The sequence below is a fragment of the Panthera tigris genome, chromosome F2 (assembly GCF_018350195.1).
Source record: "Panthera tigris isolate Pti1 chromosome F2, P.tigris_Pti1_mat1.1, whole genome shotgun sequence".
Classification (NCBI taxonomy): domain Eukaryota; kingdom Metazoa; phylum Chordata; class Mammalia; order Carnivora; family Felidae; genus Panthera; species Panthera tigris.
Genome location: NC_056676.1, coordinates 47990716 through 48011397, shown reverse-complemented (window position 1 = coordinate 48011397; position 20682 = coordinate 47990716).

The window sequence follows — 20682 nt, the reverse complement described above, 5'->3', positions numbered from 1 at the left end:
TTAACTTCAAAATTTTGTAAATCAAATCATTTGAACAGAGTAATGAATTTGAGTTGAATGTTCGCACAAACTGATGTTGGTGCAAAAGTTGCCCCCAGACAAGAACATTTGCAGCATGTAATGATAATTACGATATTAGTGTAGCTTTAGCAGTAGTTTTGGCTGCTTCTTGTCTGACTTCTGTATAAGTTGGACTGTATGAAATTACTGATATTCAGGCTATTTTAATACTTCATTCTTTTTAGATAATTTTAGACTTAGAGTTGCAAAAATAGAGTTCCCATTTACCTTTCATCCAGCTTCTGCTGGTAACATAGCCATAGAACATTTATCAAAACCAAGAAATTAAAATTTGCTTAATGTATGTTTATTTTGAGAGAGAGCGCGAGCGAACAAGCTGGGGACGGGCCGAGAGAGCGGGAACAATCCCAAGCAGACTCCGTGCCTGTCAGCGCAGAGCCCCACGTGGGGCTTTGAACTCACAAACCGTGAGATCATGACCCGAGCCAAAATCAAGAGTCGGATGCTCAACTGAGCCACCCAGGAGCCCAAAAGTAAGACATTAACCTTGCTACAATACTTACTAAAGTTTAGAACCTGTTTGGGTTTCACTAGTGTTTCTACCAGTGTCTTTTTTTTTTTTTTTCTACCAATGTCTTTTTTTTTTTTTTTTTTTCCTATCAGAGAACCTAATCCAGGATCTCAAACATTTACTTGTCATATCCAATTTTTTCCAATCTATGCTCACTCATTTTGTCTTCTCTCATCTCTTTGAATAGTCCTTCTTGGTTATTTTGTAGAATGACCCTCACTTTGGGTTTGTCTGATGTTTCTTCATGACTAGATGAGGTTATGTGTTAATTGGGAAGATACCACAGAGTGATATGTCTTCACTGCATCATAGGAAATACATGATGTCTGTATTACTGGTGATGCTAAGCTTGATCACTTAGCTAGTGATGTCTGCTAGAATCTTCCGATGTAAATTATTTTTCTCCTTATAATTATTAACTATTTGGGGAGATATACTTTAAGATGGATAACCTGTTTCTGCTTAAACTTTTGCCCACTCAGTATGCTTACATAGATCTTGCATACGGCAGTTATTACTGTGATATGCTAATAGCGATTTCATATGTTCTTCATTATTAATTGGAATTCTGGGGAAAAGAGTTGTTGCTTCCCCCCCATTTATGTATTCATTTATTTATGTCACTGTGGAATTAGGGATATTTATGTCATTCTTTATGTTCCAACTTTGACCCTTGTTAGGTCTCTCACTATTCAACCATTTTTGATGGACAAAGATGGGAATTGTATCTGGGTTCAACCTATCATGTTCATGTTTCACCGGAATGAGAGCTGTTTGGTGTTAGTCATCTCACTTTTTGGAAGTCTTCTCTGTCCTCATGGCTACCACTCTCTCTCACTTGAACAACCACAGCTATCCCTAATGGGTCTCATCTTGTCTCCCACCATCCAGCCCCCTCAACCAGTCTTTTGAAAATGCAAACCTGACCATGTCACCTCCTCATTTAAGACATTTCACAACCTTCCCAGTGCTCTTAGGATCAAGTCCAGGTTTCTTAACATGGTCCAGAACAGTGCTGACCAATAGCGATATAATGTGAGCCACGTACGTAATTTGAGATTTTCTAGTAGCCACATCAGAAAAAATTTTAATTAATTTTCATATTTTTATTTGACCCAATACGTCCACAAAGTTGATCATTTCGACATATAATCAATATAAAATTGTTAATGAGATACTATCTTTTTCTGCACCACACTTCAAAATCCAGTATGAATTAAATGTCTACAGCATATCTCAGTTGGAACTAAGCACATTTCAAGTGCTCCGTAACTATATGTGGCTGATGGCTGCTGAAGGCACAGAGCAGAGCTGGAAGGCCCCACACGGTTACGCTTCTAACAACCTCTCACACCACTTTCCACCTTATTCTCTACACCATGTCCAAGTTCTGAGCCTTCATACACATGATTTCTCCTGCTGGAAATATTTTCCTGCCCTTTCGCTTTGACATTTCTGCTTTAATAATTACACTTTGCCAAAATTGCTTAATATCTTTTTCCCTTTCACTATAAAACTCCATGAAGACAAGGACTCCATGAATCTCGCTCACTGCTCTGTCACCAGTGTCTGACGCACTGCAGGGGCTCACTAAATTTTGTCAGACTGAAAACTGAGAGGTCTGTGCAGCTTAGGGAGAGAACAATTAGGGAGCTGTTGCAAGACATGCAGGGTACAGACGAAGGCAATGAAGAGCTGAAGACTGCCTTTTTCTTATTCCCATCAACCTCTGCTAGTGCTAGAAGCACTCTCACTACGCCTTCAAAGCTCTCAAAGCGCCACTGGAATTTAGGTTCTTTTCATTGCATTTTTAACTGGGCAGGGAAGAAATCTGATCAAGACGGACAGATACAAGGCTCACCAAGTCCCTCTCAGTGAGTCTAATTCCTCAGCCTGTAATGGCTCAGCTCTTAACCTGTTCTTTCTCTTTGGAGGAAATGAAATCCAGGGACACCTTAAGGGAAGCCTTGTCTCTAGAGATGTCCCACTGATTGTGTGTGTGTGTGTGTGTGTGTGTGTGTGTGTGTGTCTGTCTTAATCCAGTTCTGGCATTTTTCTGACCAACTTAACAACAGTTTGAGAAATGGCTTAGAGTTGGTTCTCAAATAGAAATACCTCTAATTTTCTACACAGGTAGCTGTGCTCTAGAGAAGGTATAGGGAAAGAGCACTGATCAAATTGAAAGACCTGGTGTATTAGGGTTCTCCAGAGAAAGAGAATCAGTAGGATTCATATCAAGAGATTAATTACGAGGAATTGCTTCATGTGATTATGGAGGCTGGCAAGTCCCAAGATCTGCGGTGGTCAAGCTGGGGACCCAGGAGAGCCAATAATATGGTTCCAGTCCAAATGGAGGCAGGCCCAAGACTCAAAAAGAGCTGAAATTTCAGTCACAGTCAGAAGACAGGAAAAAACTGAAGTCCCAACTTGAAGACAGATTGCAGGTATTTCCCCTAACTCAGCCTTTTTGTAGTAGTCTGGCCTTCAGCTGATTGGAGGAGACCCACCCACATTGGGGAAGGCAATCTGCTTTACTCAGTCTATCTATTCAAATGTTCATCTCATACGGAAACACCCTCCCAGAGACAACCAGAATGTTTGAGCAAATATCTGGACACTCTGTGGCTGCATGAAGTTGACACACAAAATTAACCATCACACCTGAATTCTGGTTGTGGTTGAACTGATAACTAGTTTATTCCTTGGGAAAATTGCTTTTATCGTTCTGCATCTCAGCATCCGCTTTTAAGAACAGGGCTGAACACACTCATAGAGCTACTGGCAAGCTCAAACAAGGCTCTGTATACAAAAGCTCTTGGAAAATATAATACATTTTACATTTCCTGGCACTGTATAGCACCCATGTGTGGGAACATAAATATGGCAGTAAATGGATTAAAATTCCCATGTAAGGTGGCTACCTATTCTGGGAAAGGAAAACCACTCAAAGCTAGGGAGATTAGAGAATTTTGATATCCAGGGTTTCCATACTTCTCTCAATGTGTGTAATTATTTGGGTGACCCATTTGCAGTATCTGTCATTACAATTAGACCAGTCCTAATGGGAAGGAAAGCACAAAGTGGAAAGCCATGGCTATTTGCTGAGCATAGCTAAAGCATGGACAATTGTCATTTGATTATAAAGTACAAACTTGGACAGAGTTACCATAGAAGCACCCAGTATCTGAACTTAACTACCTTTATGGAGTCAGCCAGTTAATGGAGCTTCCTTTGTTCCCCTTGTAATGACCCCTGCTTGTGTGAATTCTCCGTATCTGGGCTTAGTTATGATAGACGCCCAACATCAGATGTTCTATCCAGCAATGGCTAAAAATGCTATACAGACCTCTAGGAGTTGGAGCCCCAGGGTCAGCAGGAGTGATAAAAACATCTTTCCTCCCAGAAACTGATCAGGTCACACCTCTCCCAGGTCTGCCCAGGTAACGTGACCTCTTTCTATTGACAGGCACCTTCCGAAATCTCTCATCTTCGGCTTGTTGTTCCAGCGGAAGGAATAAAACCAAATGGGGCCACATAAATGAGGTCTGTTGTTTTAAGCTTCCCCCACCGGCTGGCATCCTAATCTTGACAGAGACTTAGAAATTTGTGGCTTTCTTCCCCGTGGATGCCAATAATCCCAGTTTGATCTTGATTGACCAGTGTGGAAGTGGGATGTGAAAAGGGTGGAAATACCCCCAAATATAAGATGATACCTGATCATCCTTTGATTTTCTTAGGATAATTTGATTTTCATTCTAAGCGTAGCTACTGGTCAGTGGAGGCACAGCCTAGGTTTGGAAAAAGCCGTGTGAGGTTCTGGGGAGAAAGAGAGAAGTTAGGAATAAACCGAAGTGATGAAGGGATGATCACTGGTAGGTGTCGGTAGATGAGATTGGATCCTCTGATAAAATTCAATTATCCAAACCTTGACCATAGTTTAAAAAGGCAGCCTTTTAGTTTGCACAGTCTCACTGAAAAGATAAATACAAGCATCAAGTGTTTATTACCACTGTTCAAAGTAAAGCAGTGTGGTCCTGTAACAGGAAACATCTCCTGGAGTCATGGAGCCTGTGTGGGGCTATGAGCTCTGAACTGACTGTAATTATGAGCTCAGCGATGTATTTCATGGCTCTGTTAGCTCTGTTAGCCCTAAAATGGGGATTCTGATGCTTATCTGACCTGCTGCCCAAGAGAGAATTAGGCGGGAAAGCTGTGAACAAAACAAGCAAACAAATGCTAAGGGAGCTGCCCCAGTACAAGCAGCGGGTGCTGCAATTGTCACAACTCAGACCAATTGTGAAAACAGAACAGGCTCCAAAGTTTCTAACGTTAGTTAGAAATTGTGAAGGCGTGGTCCCTGTTCCGAGGGAAGGTCAAGTTCCAAATGTTCAGAAAAATGTTCACAGTTCGAGGCTAGAAGTCTGAGATCAAGTCTCAGCAAGGTTGGTTTCTTCTGAGGCCTCTCTCCTCGGCTTATCGACAGCTGTCTTGTCTGTGTCTCCCCGTGGTGTTCCTTCTGTATCTGCCTGTGTCCTAATCGCCTCTTTTTTTAAGGACACCAGTCATATTGGATTAGGACCCACTCCAATGACCTCATTTTACCTTGTTAACTCTTTAAAGACCCTATTTCCAACCACAGTCACATTCTGAGGTCCTGGAATTTTGAGACAACGCAATGTGACTCATTGGGCAACCTATGTCAGTCTATACTGCCCCATCTTAATACACAGAGAGCAGTGAACTGGTCTTAAGTTCCTATTTTTAGTATCTGGTAAATTTCCCATGAGAACTAAGTACGCTCAACTCCCTACCGCGTGTCACACAGTGACATCATGCCCAGTGCAGTGTGTAATTCCTAGCCATAAGGGAGACATATTATTCTATTATGCACCCAGGTATTTCTTAGTCATGAAATAATCTTTATCCTCGACAAAGCTTTCCTTCATTACATACTTACAAACTTTATTTGCAATGTAATTTGACAATCCCCTTTTTTCTCTTAATTATCTCTAAAGATAAGCTTGTTCTGCCTCAGACATAAAGCGGATACAGCATCTTCTGCCTGATCCCAACAATATCGTGAACAGAATAGGTATAATGGTGGTCTTTTGATACCCATGTTTGGATTTGTTCAATTTTATTTTGTCCACGAGATTAAATATTCTCTTCCCAAATTTCCATTTAGTTCAACTAGGGAAATTCGGCCAAGGCTGTAGTCAGCCTTGCAGGCTGGAGACATAACCCAGCCGTGTTACCTTCCAATTCCATTTATCACATCCATTCTGTTCTGTGTCAGTGTGGTTCTAAGAACAGTGATCTTCAAACAGAAAGGGAGCCTGGGTCCCCATCCCGGTAGGGGTCATAATAGTGAGTTCATCAAATAGTTCAGGCTCTCTCTGCGCTTCAGACACACGTTAGCGTTACACTTCTCCCTGGTGGCTGGGCGAGGTCATGCATTCTGGTCTGGTCACAGAAATGATATGTGTCACTTCTGGACCAGAGTATGTAACTGCTGGTGTTAGGCCCTCCAGAGCTGTCTTTCCCTCTATTATGGTGACCAGCAAAATTCCAGCTAGTCAACCTTAGCTCTGGAATGAGTATGGTAAGGAGCGAGAACGAAACTTTTGTAGTTTTAAGATGTGATTTGGGGGATCGTTGGTTGCCACCTCATAGCCTTTACTTGGAAAGGTGTACTGACTGATACAAGCCCTTTTGTCCCATGAGGTTGCTTTGCTCCAAATGAATTTATTCTCCTCCCTCCAGGGATCATTTCAACATATCATGTGGTATTGAGGGGTATGACTTTAAATTCTTTTTTAATTGTTTTAATGTTTACTTATTTTTGAGGGAGAGAGAGAGAGCATGTGCACGTGAGTGGGGGAGGGGCAGAGAGAGAGAGGGAGACACAGAAGCAGGCTCCAGGATCTGAGCTGTCAGCACAGACAGCGACGCGTGGCTCAAACTCATGAACTGTGAGATCATGACCTGAGCTGAAATTGGACACTCAACTGACTGAGCCACCAAGGCGTCCCTGACATGTATGACTTTAAAGGAAAAAAAAAAAGGCCTGTTACACTTCCCCCATGACATTGGGTGCCTTATATTTGCATAACAAAATGGGGCCATATCCTATTTTTGATCCTGAACAAGGAAGCGCTTCTACAAGGTGTTTGGTCACATCTACCTAGAGAGAAAAGCACCAGCAGTCACACCATCCCCCTTCACACTACCAGTGCCCTGCTTGAGTTGGTGGAGACAAAGCAAAGGTTAGAAACCATTGTTTAGATAGTGCAATGGCGCCATCTTGGATCACACACAAGGCATCCTGGAATTAATGCCTTGGTTTTGAGACTCACAAGTATTTAACGGGGACAATCTACTCCCTTCACCTGAAGTATCTTGTGTGTAGGGAGGAAAGCTGGGGAGCGGAATCCTCCGAGGAGCTCGGAAGGTGACAGAGAAGGGTGAGCAGGTCTCTCCCAGCATTTTGCACTTTGCAGCTCTGAAGAGTAGGGGAGAAAGAGTATTGGGCTGACCATTGCTGCCTCGTGCCTGGTTTTGATGGTGAGGATATCACAAACGCTAAGTGGGTAAAATGCTGATCTTCTTCCCTAAATATTTTCAATTTTTTTTTTCAACGTTTTTTATTTATTTTTGGGACAGAGAGAGACAGAGCATGAACGGGGGAGGGGCAGAGAGAGAGGGAGACACAGAATCGGAAACAGGCTCCAGGCTCCGAGCCATCAGCCCAGAGCCTGACGCGGGGCTCGAACTCACGGACCGCGAGATCGTGACCTGGCTGAAGTCGGACGCTTAACCGACTGCGCCACCCAGGCGCCCCTTCCCTAAATATTTTAAGAAGGCAGAGTATCATGGTGGCCCAGAGCATGAGGTCTGGACTGTTGACTTGTAAATCCCAGCTCTACCTTTTGGTGACTATGTATGTGACTTAGGGCAAGCTAGGATTAAGTATGACATGAAATGAATCTGCATCTATAAAGCCCTAGGAATGCCTGGCACCTAGTGAGCACAACCTTGAAGTGTTGATGAGTTGATAATTTTCTACCTTTCAAATGCCCCAGCCACCGGCATCCTGTCAGGTACAAGGTTGATCCATTAGCGATCTCTGCCCTCAGGGGAAATAAAAAGGGGGAGGGTTTCTAACTGAGGACTTTATAAGCATTTGGACTAAGGGAGGACTTTCTAGGCTCTTCAATCCTGAAGATTCAGGTTAGGCAAGACAGCCGGCTCCCTGATTGTCCCCTACTTTGAGCTAAAGCTGGCACTACAGGCCGGCTTCTTCTCCCCGGGCCTGGTGCTTGGGTGAAGAGGTGTTTAACCTTTTTTTTTTTCTGAATCTGAATGTTTTAGGGATTGTTCGGTTTTGTTTTCAGGCTTTCGTTGGCAGCTGCGAAGTAAATCCTTTTCAGCAGGAGTGAGCGTGGCTGTACTCAAACCACCCTGCATCTCTTGGCCAGTGTGCAGGCGCCCTGGGTGGCCTCAGTAGTAGCCACTACTCACTGTGGGAGAGACTTGGAACAAGAACTTGGCCCCAGTGCTGGTTCCTCTGTTCTGGCTCGGCTGGCTCAACGCTGAGTCTGCCCAGTGGCCGCGTCTGGGTTGGGGATAACAGGGAGGAGCTACTTCATGTCAAGCTTGTCCTAGTTCAGCCCGGCCCCAGGCTCAGTGCCCAAGTGATCCCAGGCCAAGTGGAAGATCAGAGGGAGCCTTGAGGCACCAGTTCCGTCCTCCTCTGTTTGAAAAGTTGAAGACATCGTGATCTTGGCTTCAAACTGTGGTTTTCTCACTTACTTAATCTTGGGCATACTGTTTACACTCTCTGAACCACGATTTTCTCATGTGTAAAATGGACGGATATCAATACTTACCTCAAACGAATTTGTTTTAAGGACAGGCCTCCGTAACGTGTTTGACACAGGAGGCACCCAAGAAATGTCGGCTAGCAATTACCTGCACTCCCGCCTTTGCAAAAGCATCCCGCCAATGCTCATTTCTGCTCACATTACTTCGCTTGTCTTTCGTCTCGAAGTGTCTCTTTTTTCTCCACTGCACATACACAAGTCTTGTTCGTTATTGATGTCCATTTCTGAGCAGGAAGGGGGAAGGGCCCGTCCTGGAACCACTTGGATCAAATCTGTGTTAGTTTACCAGGGCTGCCGTAACAAAGTACCACAAACTGGGTGGCTTAAGCGAGAGGAACTGATTGTCTCACAGTTCTGGAGGCCAGATGTCTGAGATCAAGGCCTTGGCATGGTGGTTCCTTCCGGCGGCTGCGAGGGAGAATCTGTTCCATGCCTCTCTCCCAGCTTCTGGTGGTTCGCTGGCAATCTTTGGCCTTCCTTGGATTGTGGAAGCAGCTCCCGTCTCTGCCTTCATTTTCACATGGCGTTTCACATGGTGTTCTCCCAGGAGGCATGTTTCTGTGTCCAAATTTCCCCCTTATATAAGGACATCAGTCATGTTGCATCAGGGCCTGGCCTAATGACTTCATCTTAACGACATCCCTATTTCCAAATAAGGTCACCTTCACAGGTATTAGAGATTCAGACATATGAACTGGGCAGGGGGTGGGGACACAACTGGACCCCTACAGGGTCTAGTTCTAAACCCTGGGATTCCTCCTTAGGATTCCCAGTCTCTGTGAACCAGGGACCCCATCTGCTCTCATTTCCTGGGCCTGCCCTGTCCCCTCTATCCCTGCTGACTTCCTTCCTTCTTTGCTGTCCTCTAAGACAGACTCACAGGACAAGCTTCCCATGTAATTGACTACTGAGAAACAGATGGCTGTTAACAAATCAGGAAAGATCTGAGCTCCTGGGGCAGCTGGGGATCCTCATAGAAGCATACTAGACCCCTGGATTCTTGATGTTCAGGCTCCCTTCCCTTGGGAGGAAGTAATATATAGGGGGAGTAGAATAACGTCTATGGCGGGTGGTATAGGTAGGAACTGGCCACCTTGAAACTTTCCTCCAACCCTGAGATTCTTTTAGAAGGGAGAGTCCAGGGTCTCAAACCCAAATATCTATAGGGAGGGTTCGGTGAATTCTGTAGAGGAACCAAGTCTGACATGTAGAAAATGAGCAGAGATGGCTGAGGTACCAATGTTGCTATGTGGAAAAGCAATTTTCAGAAGAATCTGATTTTTTGAAGAAGCTGGAAATCTGGATTTTTTTTTATTGTGATAAAATATATGTAATATAAAGTGTTACCATTTCAGCCATTTTAAGTATCCAACTCAGTGGCCTTAGGTACATTCACAATGTTACACACTCATCATCACTGTCCATGGAAATCTAGATTTTTATATCAAATGTTTTGATTTTTAACTTTGGCATGTAAGTCATATAAAAATAAACCTTTTGTGTTGGCACGTTGCCAATTTGGAACTCCTAGGCCCAGGAAGTGATTATTTGCTATTTTGGCCCTGGGATGGTGAAGGTGTCATGAATGGTGGGCAAGACAGGCCCCAAACCCTGGAGCCCCGAGGCAAAGCCTGGCAGGGGTGACCGTTCAGAGGAGCGGCCCCCCACAGGAGCAGCTGCCAAGTTCACGGGTCAGTACTTAGCACAGGTGTTATATAGAAGACATTTTTGTCTGAACTAAGGAAGCACTGAGGTTTCTTGTGTAGAGTGGAGGAAGGGAGTCTCTGAAGGGACCGACTTCGGGTTTTTCCCCATGCTGGCAAGTTGAAGCTGGAATGGATTGAATCCGATTGATCAAATGTGACCTTTCTTGCCTTCCTAGAGGCCTGGAGTGGTTTGTAGCCGTATTGGGTGTGATGTCTACGGGCATTCACACTCGGTTCCTTGTCTACAGCTCCTGACACCCCGAGCCCCCTTCCTGCTCCCAAGGTGGTCCCAGGCGGCCCTTTGAACCTCTGTCCTCCGTGTTTATTTCCGAGAATGGGGCTTATCAAAAATCCCCTTCTCTTTGTGCCCCGCCTAGAGAAAAGACTCTGAAGCCTCATCCCCTGATGCAATCAAGAGGCATGGGAAGCTGAGGTGTGGGGCATTGCCCACAGACGCTCAGTCCAAAGGCCCAGTCTGGGCAGTGGCCAAGTGTCCCTCCCAGAGGGTCTCAGGGGATAAAGGGGGAACCCAGCATTACAACTGAGGCAGACCAGGTTTAGGACCAGGACTGTAGCAGCAAGCAGCAGGTCAGAGTAAAGGAGCATGGAGGCTCCAGGAGGAGGATGGGCATCCGGAGCCCAAGCCTCGTGAGCTGAGAAGGATGGAATTGGAACAGTTCTGGGTTTCTCTCCAGTGGGTCCGTGTCCCCTTGGCATCTCGGATACCTTACCTTCTTAACATGCTGGTGCTGAGCCCCGTCTTTTCCATAAAGTGTTCCTAGGAGCCTCTGCGCTCCCCGCCACCTTCTCTCCTTCCTGAGTGTCCACTCTCCCAAGCTCCTCAGCCCCTGGCTAAACCCTGTCCTGTCCTGACCTGTCCATGACCCATCACCTTCTCTGGGCAGCTTCGGTGTCTGATGCAATGTTTATCTCACTCCCTGGGCAGAGCTTTGAGCTGGACGTATTTGGTATTGAGTCAACCCCACCGAGTTACCCAGGACTCTCCTTCAACTCACCTACTTGAAGTGAGGGGTTTATCGTCGTCACAAATGACCCACCATGACTTCTCTGGACCACAGGCTTCCAAGAACATTCTCAGGCCAGACAAGAAAAGGAAGAGAGGAAAGGAAAAGAGACAGGGGAAAACAGGAAACAAAACCCTGGGTTCCAGGGAAATCTCACTAGCCTAAAATCTCCACAGTAGCTGGGAGGCTGACTCCGCCACTGGCTGGGATCTTGTCCAAGGGTGTCTTACATTCATGGAGCACAAATTGAGGGTGATGTGATGTTATCTGTATGGCTGAAGTAGCCTTTTTTCTGGCTTTGGATCTGGCACTTCCAATCCTTACCCTCAGTGACCTCTGTCTTCGTGGGCTCGTTCTTGGGCAGGAGAACTTTGCACGCAGCCTGCTCTCAGGGGAGTCCACTGGAAACTAGCCACCCACATAACGTCTTGCTTTTAGGATCTGGTGGGACATGTGTGTGTGTATAAGAGAGAGACACTGAAATACATTACATGGGGAGGAAAACACTGAAATTTTTAAATGTTTATTTATTTATTTGGGAGAGAGAGAGAGAACGTACACACACGAGCAGGGGAGGGGCAGAGAGAGGGAGAGAGAATCCCAAGCAGGCTTTGTGCTGTCAGCGCAGAGCCCCACGTGGCATTCAGTCTCATGAACCGTGAGATCATGACCTGTGCCGATAACAGATAAATCCAGAAGCCCAAGTGGCTTCTGCCCCACAGGCATTCCTGCTCCCTCAGAACAGTGATGCAGGAACCCAGGCTCATTCCATCTGGTGGCCCCCGTGGCCTCAACAAGATCACCAGGGGCTTGTCCCCATGCCAGCCGGCCAGAGGGGGAGAGCAGGGAAGACTGATTGGGAGGGGTTTAAGGCCTGTCTCATTGCCTAGGGCTGCCATAACAAACCACCCCAACCTAGGGGCTTAAAATATCAAGAACGTATTCTCCCACAGTTCTGGGGAGCACACGTCTGAAATCAAGGTGTCAGCAGAGTTGATTCCTTCTGGAGGCTCTGAGGGAGAACCTGTTCCATGCCTCCCTCCCAGTTTCGGGTGGCTGCTGGCAATCCTGGGCATTCCTCGGCTTATACCTGTATCACTCCATTCTCTGCCTCCGTTCCCATGAACTTCTCCCCTATGTGTCTCTCTGTGACTTCTCCTTTGTTGTCTTATATGGACACTTGTTGTTGGATTTAAGGTCCACGGTAATCCAGGATAATCTTATGGACCATTCTGCCAAATAAGGTCACAGGGACATAAAAAGAAATATATATTTGGCCTCTGCCCCTTAGTACCTAACACAGAGCTCCTAAAACCCTTCTAATCTGAGTCATAAAGATGCTAGAACATGGGAATGCAAGCTGGTGCAACCACTCTGGAAAACAGTATGGAGGTTCCTCAAAAAACTAAAAATAGAACTACCCTAGGACCCAGGCATTGCACTACTAGGCATTTATCCACAGGATACAGGTGTGCTGTTTCGAAGGGACACATGCACCCCCATGTTTATAGCAGCACTATCGGCAATAGCCAAAGGATGGAAAGAGCCCAAATGTCCATCGACGGATGAATGGGTAAAGAAGATGTGGTATATATATATATATATACACACACACACACACACACACACACACACAATGGAGTATTACTTGGCAATCAAAAAGAATGAAATCTTGCCATTTGCAGCTACGTGGCTGGGACTGGAGGGTATTACGCTAAGTGAAATTAGTCAGAGAAAGACAAAATCATACGACTTCACTCATATGAGGACTTTAAGAGACAAAGCAGATGAACATAAGGGAAGGGAAACAAAAATAATATAAAAACAGGAAGAGGGACAAAACAGAAGAGACTCATAATTATGGAGAACAAACTGAGGGTTACTGGAGGGGTGGTGGGAGGGGGGATGGGCTAACTGGGTAAGGGGCCCTAAGGAATCTACTCCTGAAATCATTGGTGCACTATATGCTAACTAATTTGGATGTAAATTTAAAAAAATAAAAAATTAAGTTAAATAAATAAATTAATTAATTAATTAAATAAAAATGTTTCCTTTAAAAAAAAATGGTGCTAGGACATCTTTTGTTCTAATATTCAGTCTTTGACCCTAGTTCCTGACAGAGCTCCTAAGTCCCTAGGGGTTTCCTGGGTGACGGGAGCATCTTTTGTTTTAATGAGGTGACTGTTGGTGAGCTCCTGGATAGCTTCAGGATGAGGGCTGGTCACCCGAAAGACCAAGCCATGGTTAGAAGCTTGGAACTTTTAGACCCACCCCCATCCTCCAGGGAGCCGAGAGGGGCTGGAGATGAGTTAATCATAAATCATGCTTACGTGATGAGCCTCCATAACAATCCCTCAACTATGGGCTTTGGAGAGTTTCCAGGTGGGTGGACTTTCCATGGGCTGAGAAGGTACTGTGCTCCCCCTCCAAGGGGGCAGAAGGTCCTGTAGTCGGGACCCTCCTGGACTTCGCCCCCTGTACCTCTTCATCTAGCTGTTCATCTGTATCCTTTATTATATCCTTTGTAATAAACCAGTAAATATAAGTGAGTATTTCCCTGAGTTCTGTGAGCTGTTCTAACAAATTCTCAACCTGAGGAGAGGATTGTGAGATTCCCCCAATGTATAGGTACATCTGATTGGTCAGAAGTATAGGTGACAACATAGGACTTGAGATTAGTGTCTGAAGTAGGGACAGTCATGTAGGATTGAGCCCTTAACCCGTGGGGTCTGTGCTAACTCCAGGTAGTTAGCGTCCCAATTGAGTTAACTTGGGGGATAGCCAATTGGTGTCCACTGAGAAGTGGAGAATTGTTTGGTATGAGGGAACTCCCCTCCCCAATGTTTGGGGTCCGAAGTATTCTGTAGGTAACAGAAAAAGTCTTTCTTTTGGTCACATCGGAGGTTCTGGGTAGACATGAATTTCGGGGGAGACACTGCATCCCACACTACAGGGCACACCTGGATATGTTTCACCTCTTGTGCTCACTTTCCACTGGCCAGAAATTAGTCACATGGATGTACCTAATTATGAGAGACACTGGAAACTGTAATTGATCTGTGCCCAGAACAACTAGGAAACTGGTTTAGGGAACAGAGGGGAGGGTCCTTGTCCAGGACCAGAAAGCCTAGGCTCCCAGGGGAAGGAATGACTCTCCCTTAGGCAGAACCAGTTAGATACTGACATCTCTCTTATCTAGTCCCCTTGCCTGTGGCAAACACTGGCTGATCTGCCATCAGACATTTTCTCCTTGATTCGCAAGTTTCAAGGTCTGTTCCAGGTGCTTGTATGAGCTAACAGAGCTGGTCTCACAGCTTGTCCTTCAGGTGAAATCCTTCAAGGCCCTCGCATCCTAGATTACCTGGGCCCATTGCAAATTCTTCCCCACCCTCCTAGGCAGTCTCTCCCTCCTCTTGTTATACCTCTTGTCAGGGGGAAATACTTATTCCTCATTGCAGTCGCTTCCTTCCATGGGAGAGTGTTCCCTCGGCCTAGGCACTCCTGGTAACCTTCTATCACTTACTGGCTGGAGGGAGACAAGACAAACCAGGTTGGTAATTTTGGAAGGTAGAACCCAGACTTTTCCTGTTTCCTTTTTCTTGGGTGCTAGTTTCTAATAAGGACTGCAAGTTATGTTCCGGTCCTCCGGCCTGCCTGGTTTGGGGCTTCAGAATTAGGAAGCTGATTTGCCTGCAGACATAACCCAGATTTTTCAATATCAGCTTAACAAAGGTGATATTTTTGACCCTAAACACCTTATTCTTTTTGTTGTATTTCTCATTTGGTTTAGCATCAGGCTGGGAAGAGGGGTCTGTTGATTGAGACTTGATATCTCTATTACAGTCTTTTTAACTGCATACTACTTAGTTGAATACACATTTATTTTTAAAGGCCTTGGATAGTGCCTGACACATTCGGTGTTTGTGTTTGTTGAGTGAATGAATGAAAACTGGGAAAATGATAAACACTACAAAGAAATATCACCGCTAAAAAAAAACACCCCAGAGAACTGCAAAAATGGGACATTAAAAATTCCTAGTTTTCTGGAGCATAATTTGGCAACATTTATCAAGAGCCCGGGAAATGTTTATACTTTAAATTCAGGAATTCCAGTTCTAGAATTTAACCAATGGAAATGGATAGATATGTAGAAAGCTGTGTCTAGGGATGTCAGCCCCAACATTTTTTAAAATGGCAAATGTTGAGCAGCACCTGGGTGGCTCAGTCTGTTAAGTGACCTACTCTTGATTTTGGCTCAGGGCATGATCTCACAGTTCGTGAGTTCCAGCCCTGCATCAGGCTCTCCACTGATTCTCTGTCTCTGTCCCTCCCACACTCCCTCTTTCCCTCTCAAAAATAAATAGATAAACTTAAAAAAAATTAAAATAAAATGGCAAATGTTGAAACTATATATTAATACATATATAATATATATATATGAATTCCTTTTTTTTTTTTTTTCTTAAAAGAGCCATACTTAGTTTTTGTTGCTTGTAACAAAGACGTGTATGGGGTGTTTTTTTTGTTTGTTTTTTGGGGTTTTTTTTTGGTTAAATTAGGCAGGGATCTTTGTTACAAACAACAAAAACCAAATCTGGCTCTTTTAAGCAAAAAAAACAAAAAAAGCAAAAAAACCCAGGAATTTATTAAAGGGCAGTGGATAGCTCACAGAATCTCTAGGAAAAGCAGAAAATCAGACATGGAGGGTGTCAGAAAAAACAGTCGGAATAAGCCACAGTATGTCTAATGAAGACGCTCTGCTGACATTCCTGGGCACAAACACTGCAGCTAATGCTGTCAGCACCACAGCTGCTAAATGACAGGGTTCTGGAAGCTTCTGGAACCTGATGGAGCTGTCACCCTGCCTCACCTTTACCTGACTGCAGGCCTGTGATCCCTCTGCTTCTTCATACTCCAGTTTCTGGGGCAAATTCATCTCATTGGCATGGCCTAGGATACGTGACCACATTCTTGCTGCAAGGTAGCCTGGAAAAGTATTATTTCCAACTTCCCTTGTGGGAGGCAGGTTCTGTCTCACTGGGAGGGGAGTCTCTAAACATAGGAAAGGGTTCAGATACAAAGTCTACTAAGTACTAAGTACCACAAGAATGATGAACATCCATTACAGTGTTCCCTAAGGATTAGTAAGTACACTGTGGCACAAACAATTCCATTCCATGGGAGTCTTTACAAAAAAATCATGCTTTGGAAGAAAATATAATGACCCAAGGAAGTATCATGATCTTTAAGTAAAAAAAGCAAAAAAAAACTTGTTATAAAATAGTGTGATCCACGGGCACCTGGGTGGCTCAGTCAGTTAAATGTCCAACTTTGGCTCAGGTATGATCTCACGGTTCGTGAGTTCAAGCCCCACGTCAGGCTCTGTGCTGACAGCTCAGAGCCTGGAGCCTGCTTCGAATTCTGTGTCTCTCTCTCTGTGTGTCCCTCCTCCACTCCATCTCTCCCTCTCTCTCTCTCTCTCTCTCTCTCTCAAAAATAAACATTAAAAAAATTTTAGTTAAAAAAATAAAATAGTGTGATCCCAAATACATTATTCAAAATTCAACAGACATAAAAACGGAACTATATACAGCAGAATGTTAATAGAGGGAGTCTGGGTGGAGGGAGCTTTGTGATTTTTTTCTATTTTATACCTTTCCGGAATTTCCAAATTTTCTGAATGAGCACGCATTTTTATAATTAGCAAACAAGTAATGCAAAGATTTTCAAGAGACTAGAACTGAGCAAAACAGAAACAGTAGGTGAAACATCTTAGTAACAAGCCCTTGAGGAGCACACTAGCCCTTGGAAAAAAATGACAGCAGACTTTCATCAAAACCTCAGACACACCAGCATCTGTAAGTCTGCAAGACCTTAGGAGACACAGTCTTTTCTTTTCTTTTTAAAAAACTGTTTTTTTTAACATTTATTTATTATTAAGAGACAGAGAGAGACAAAGCATGAGAAGGGGAGGGGCAGAGAGAGGGGGAGACACAGAACCCGAAGCAGGCTCCGGGCTCTGAGCCGTCAGCACAGAGACTGCGGGGCTCGAACTCACAGACCGTGAGATCATGGCCTAAGCTGAAGTTGGACGCTTAACCGCCTGAACCACCCAGGCGCCACTTATTTTTCTTTTAATGTTTATTTTTAAGAGGCGGGGAGGGGCAGAGAGAGAGGGAGACACAGAATCCCAAGCAGGCTCCAGGCTCTGAGCTGTCAGCACAGAGCCTGACATGGGGCTTGAACTCATGACCTGTGAGATCATGTCCTGAGCCGAAGTCCCATACGCACTGAGCCACCCAGACGCCCCCACGGTCTTCATTGTCTCTAACGCTCAACTAGTCAATTTCCCCCAGAGGAGGACGTAGGCGGAGGCCTGCTGGCCTGGAGGCACCCTTCTGCGCCTACCCCAGGAAACACAGTAAATATACATAAATACCACAGGTGGCTTCTTTGGGGGGTGCGGCGCCGGCTCTGGACCCGAGGTCTGACTGTGGGAAGGGTGTTGATACCCAAGTGGGGCGCAGGTGGAAATAAATTGATGGCTCCACTGTGAGCCCCAAGACATTTTTCAACTAGGGAGCCTTTGTGAGAAAGAGAAGGTCAGGCTTTCAGGAGTTTGAGAGACAGGAGAAAAAAAAAAAAGTGACAATTAATGGTGGTGAAAAAGACAAAAAAACCCAAACAGCTACAAGCAAAAGTGGGACAAAATTCAAAATTAGCCTAAGAATATACAGCCAAAAGTTACTGGTATTGAAGAGAAGGAAGAAAGAAACCAACACTTTTTGGGCGTTGCCAAAGTACCCCAGAGTGGGCTAAGGGCTTTAGGGTATATTTATCTTCCTTTGGTGGGTTAATCACTCTGACAGGGCCTCCAATGTAGCTTGAGCCAAGGGCTTGAGGGTTGCAGGCACAATTTTCCTTTCGAAGGGCTTTCAAATTCTCACCAGTAAAATCACTCATTTTTGTCAAACCACATAAACCAGTGAGATCTCCATGAAGTGTGTTAAAAGGCCTCTTGCTATGTTCGCTTCAGTTGGAGGTGCGGATTCAAATGCAGATTTCTGGGGGAACTGAACCTGCTTAATGCTCAGAGGAGGGTCTGGAGAGCTGCATAGACACTCCCCAGGGAGTTCATCATAGCCATGTTGGAGAAGCAGGTGGCCAGCTGCCTCCCCAGGTCTGCTGGCTGAGCTCTGAGCAAACACTCAGACCTTAGTCCCCACGCTGGCTCTGCCACTCAGCAGGTCTGTGACCCTGAGCTCTTGGCTCCACCTCTTTGTACTGTCAGATACCCACCCACCCCCACCTCCCCCACCCCCGTACTTCCTGGAGGACAAACTGAGATAATAGAAATAACAGAAACGAAAGCGTGCTGAAAGCTGACAGTGCTCTGCAAAATGAGGCAGCGTGACCACATCAGATAATTTCATCAACTTAGAAAGTTCAGAACTCAGTGTTCTGGGGGAGAGCAAATGGGGCGGGGTGGGGGGGGGGCGTGCTGTACTGCTTTAACAAACTAGACCTGGTCCAGGAAGGACAAACTTCACTCTAGGGAAGGCTGGAGGGCGGCTCTGTGTGGTTTCATGGGGTTAAACCGCCGAGAGTTCCTGCGGCCTCTCTTCAGGCTGACCCCAGCACCACCCTCTAGGCTCAGGGTGGTGTGGCTGTCTCCAAGTCTGAGGTCGGTTCCTGTTCTGTCAAATTCCAATCCTGAGAGCCCGACTTGGTTGGTCTGGCAGTTTGTTGGAGACAGAAGCGTCTGACTGCAGGGTGGCCTTGCTGGGCCCTGGGCCAGGGCTGGGGCTGCTCAGACGTGGCTGAGCCACAGGGCAGGGCAAAGGAAGGCAAGAGGGGCAGAGATGCCAGTCCCCAAGCAAGGGTCCAGGAGGCCTTGCCCTGGCCTAGGCAGGCCTGAGCCCACCAGGAGACCCTTCCGTGAGGTGACCCCCACCCCAAATGGTGGTGACATAGCTCCCGGCGTTCATTCAACCGTCTGCTAAATACTTGCCGATCACTCACCAGTCACAGACCCTGTGCCAGGTTCCAAGAAAACCACAGTGGACAATACACCACTCCTGTTTTCAAACTGCTTACAGTTTAGTGGTTCTTACCCTTGAGTTTGGATCTAAATCCCTAGAGACCTTGTTCAAAGGGCTGATTCCTGAGCCCCACCCCAAGATTCTGACTTAGGAAGGCTGGAAGGGGCACCAAGCATCTCACGTGATTATCCTGGGGAGGGCGGGGGGGGGGGTGTCTTCTCATCAGGTTTGGAGACACGCTGCTGTAGCCCAAAACTTTGGGGAAGAACGAGGTGAAATGCAGCCTGGAGAATGTTGCCTGTTCCATGGGGACTACCCATAGGTAGCTTTAGACAGGGAAGGAGAGGGTGCACACCGGTGAACAAGGCTGATGTTGGGAGTTGGGGAAGCACTTTCTCTGCATTGGGTTACCCACCTTCCATCAGTCAAGCCCCCTTGCCAGCCAGCCTCCTTCTTCCTTGGATTTTCAGCACCCTATGAGGTAAGATGTTTTGCCTGGCTGGAAGCTCATTTGGGCTGGATTCTCCTGTGCTCTGTAATTGTCTGTAGCTGGCCTGGCTGGTGCCTTTTGGGTTTTTTTCTGGATACCTCGCCCCTTGATTATTTTCCATCCTGGTTTTCTGGCAAACTGTGAGCCTGGGTAACTTTGTACTTCTCATGCATTCTAGAATCTTAAACGCTATCTCTCTGTTCAGACTCAGAAAGCTACTGTAATTAACCCTACTCACCCTCAAATCCATTTTAATACAGAATCTGGATTAGGAGGCCTAGTAAATGCACAGTGGAATCAGGACTCTATTCTCTGACCACCACCTGCCCACCCCCTGCTGCAAGTTTTAAAAAAGTTATTATCAAAACTAGAACACTTCTTTAAAAGGAAAATAACCAGATTTAAGAAAAATGTTAGTCTGGAGGAAAGCCGATTGGGGTCTTGAATCTTGTGTCCAAAATACATTTGTGTAAGAATTTTGTTGTGTCTGGGGCAAGCGTCTCCAGTTGAGGGTCTCTCAATTCTACTTAGTTTTAAGAGTTTTTCTAGTGCTTAATAAAGGGAGGGGGGCAGTCTCTGGAAAGGTTCTAGAAAGTAAAATGAAAGAAAAGAATGAAAACGCAAAAAGCGAAGCTTCCATATTCTAGAAAGGTTTAGACGGTTTGTTGCACCATGGGGAAAATAGCACCAATGCTGACTGCAGTGATTTGGAAAGGATGGAAAACAAACCAGAGTGGTTCTCTGCCTGGGCTCCCCTCAGGCTCCACTACTTGCAACATGGCAAGCTTCCCAATTTCTGAAAAACTCCGTTTCCTGACTGGCAAGATGAGGATACGAGGACCAACTTGTAGGTTAAGTAAGATAATTTGTGTAGAGTTTAGCAGTACAGTGCCTGACACCGGGATGTAATAAAATAAATGCCTACCGTCCCCATCCCCATCCTC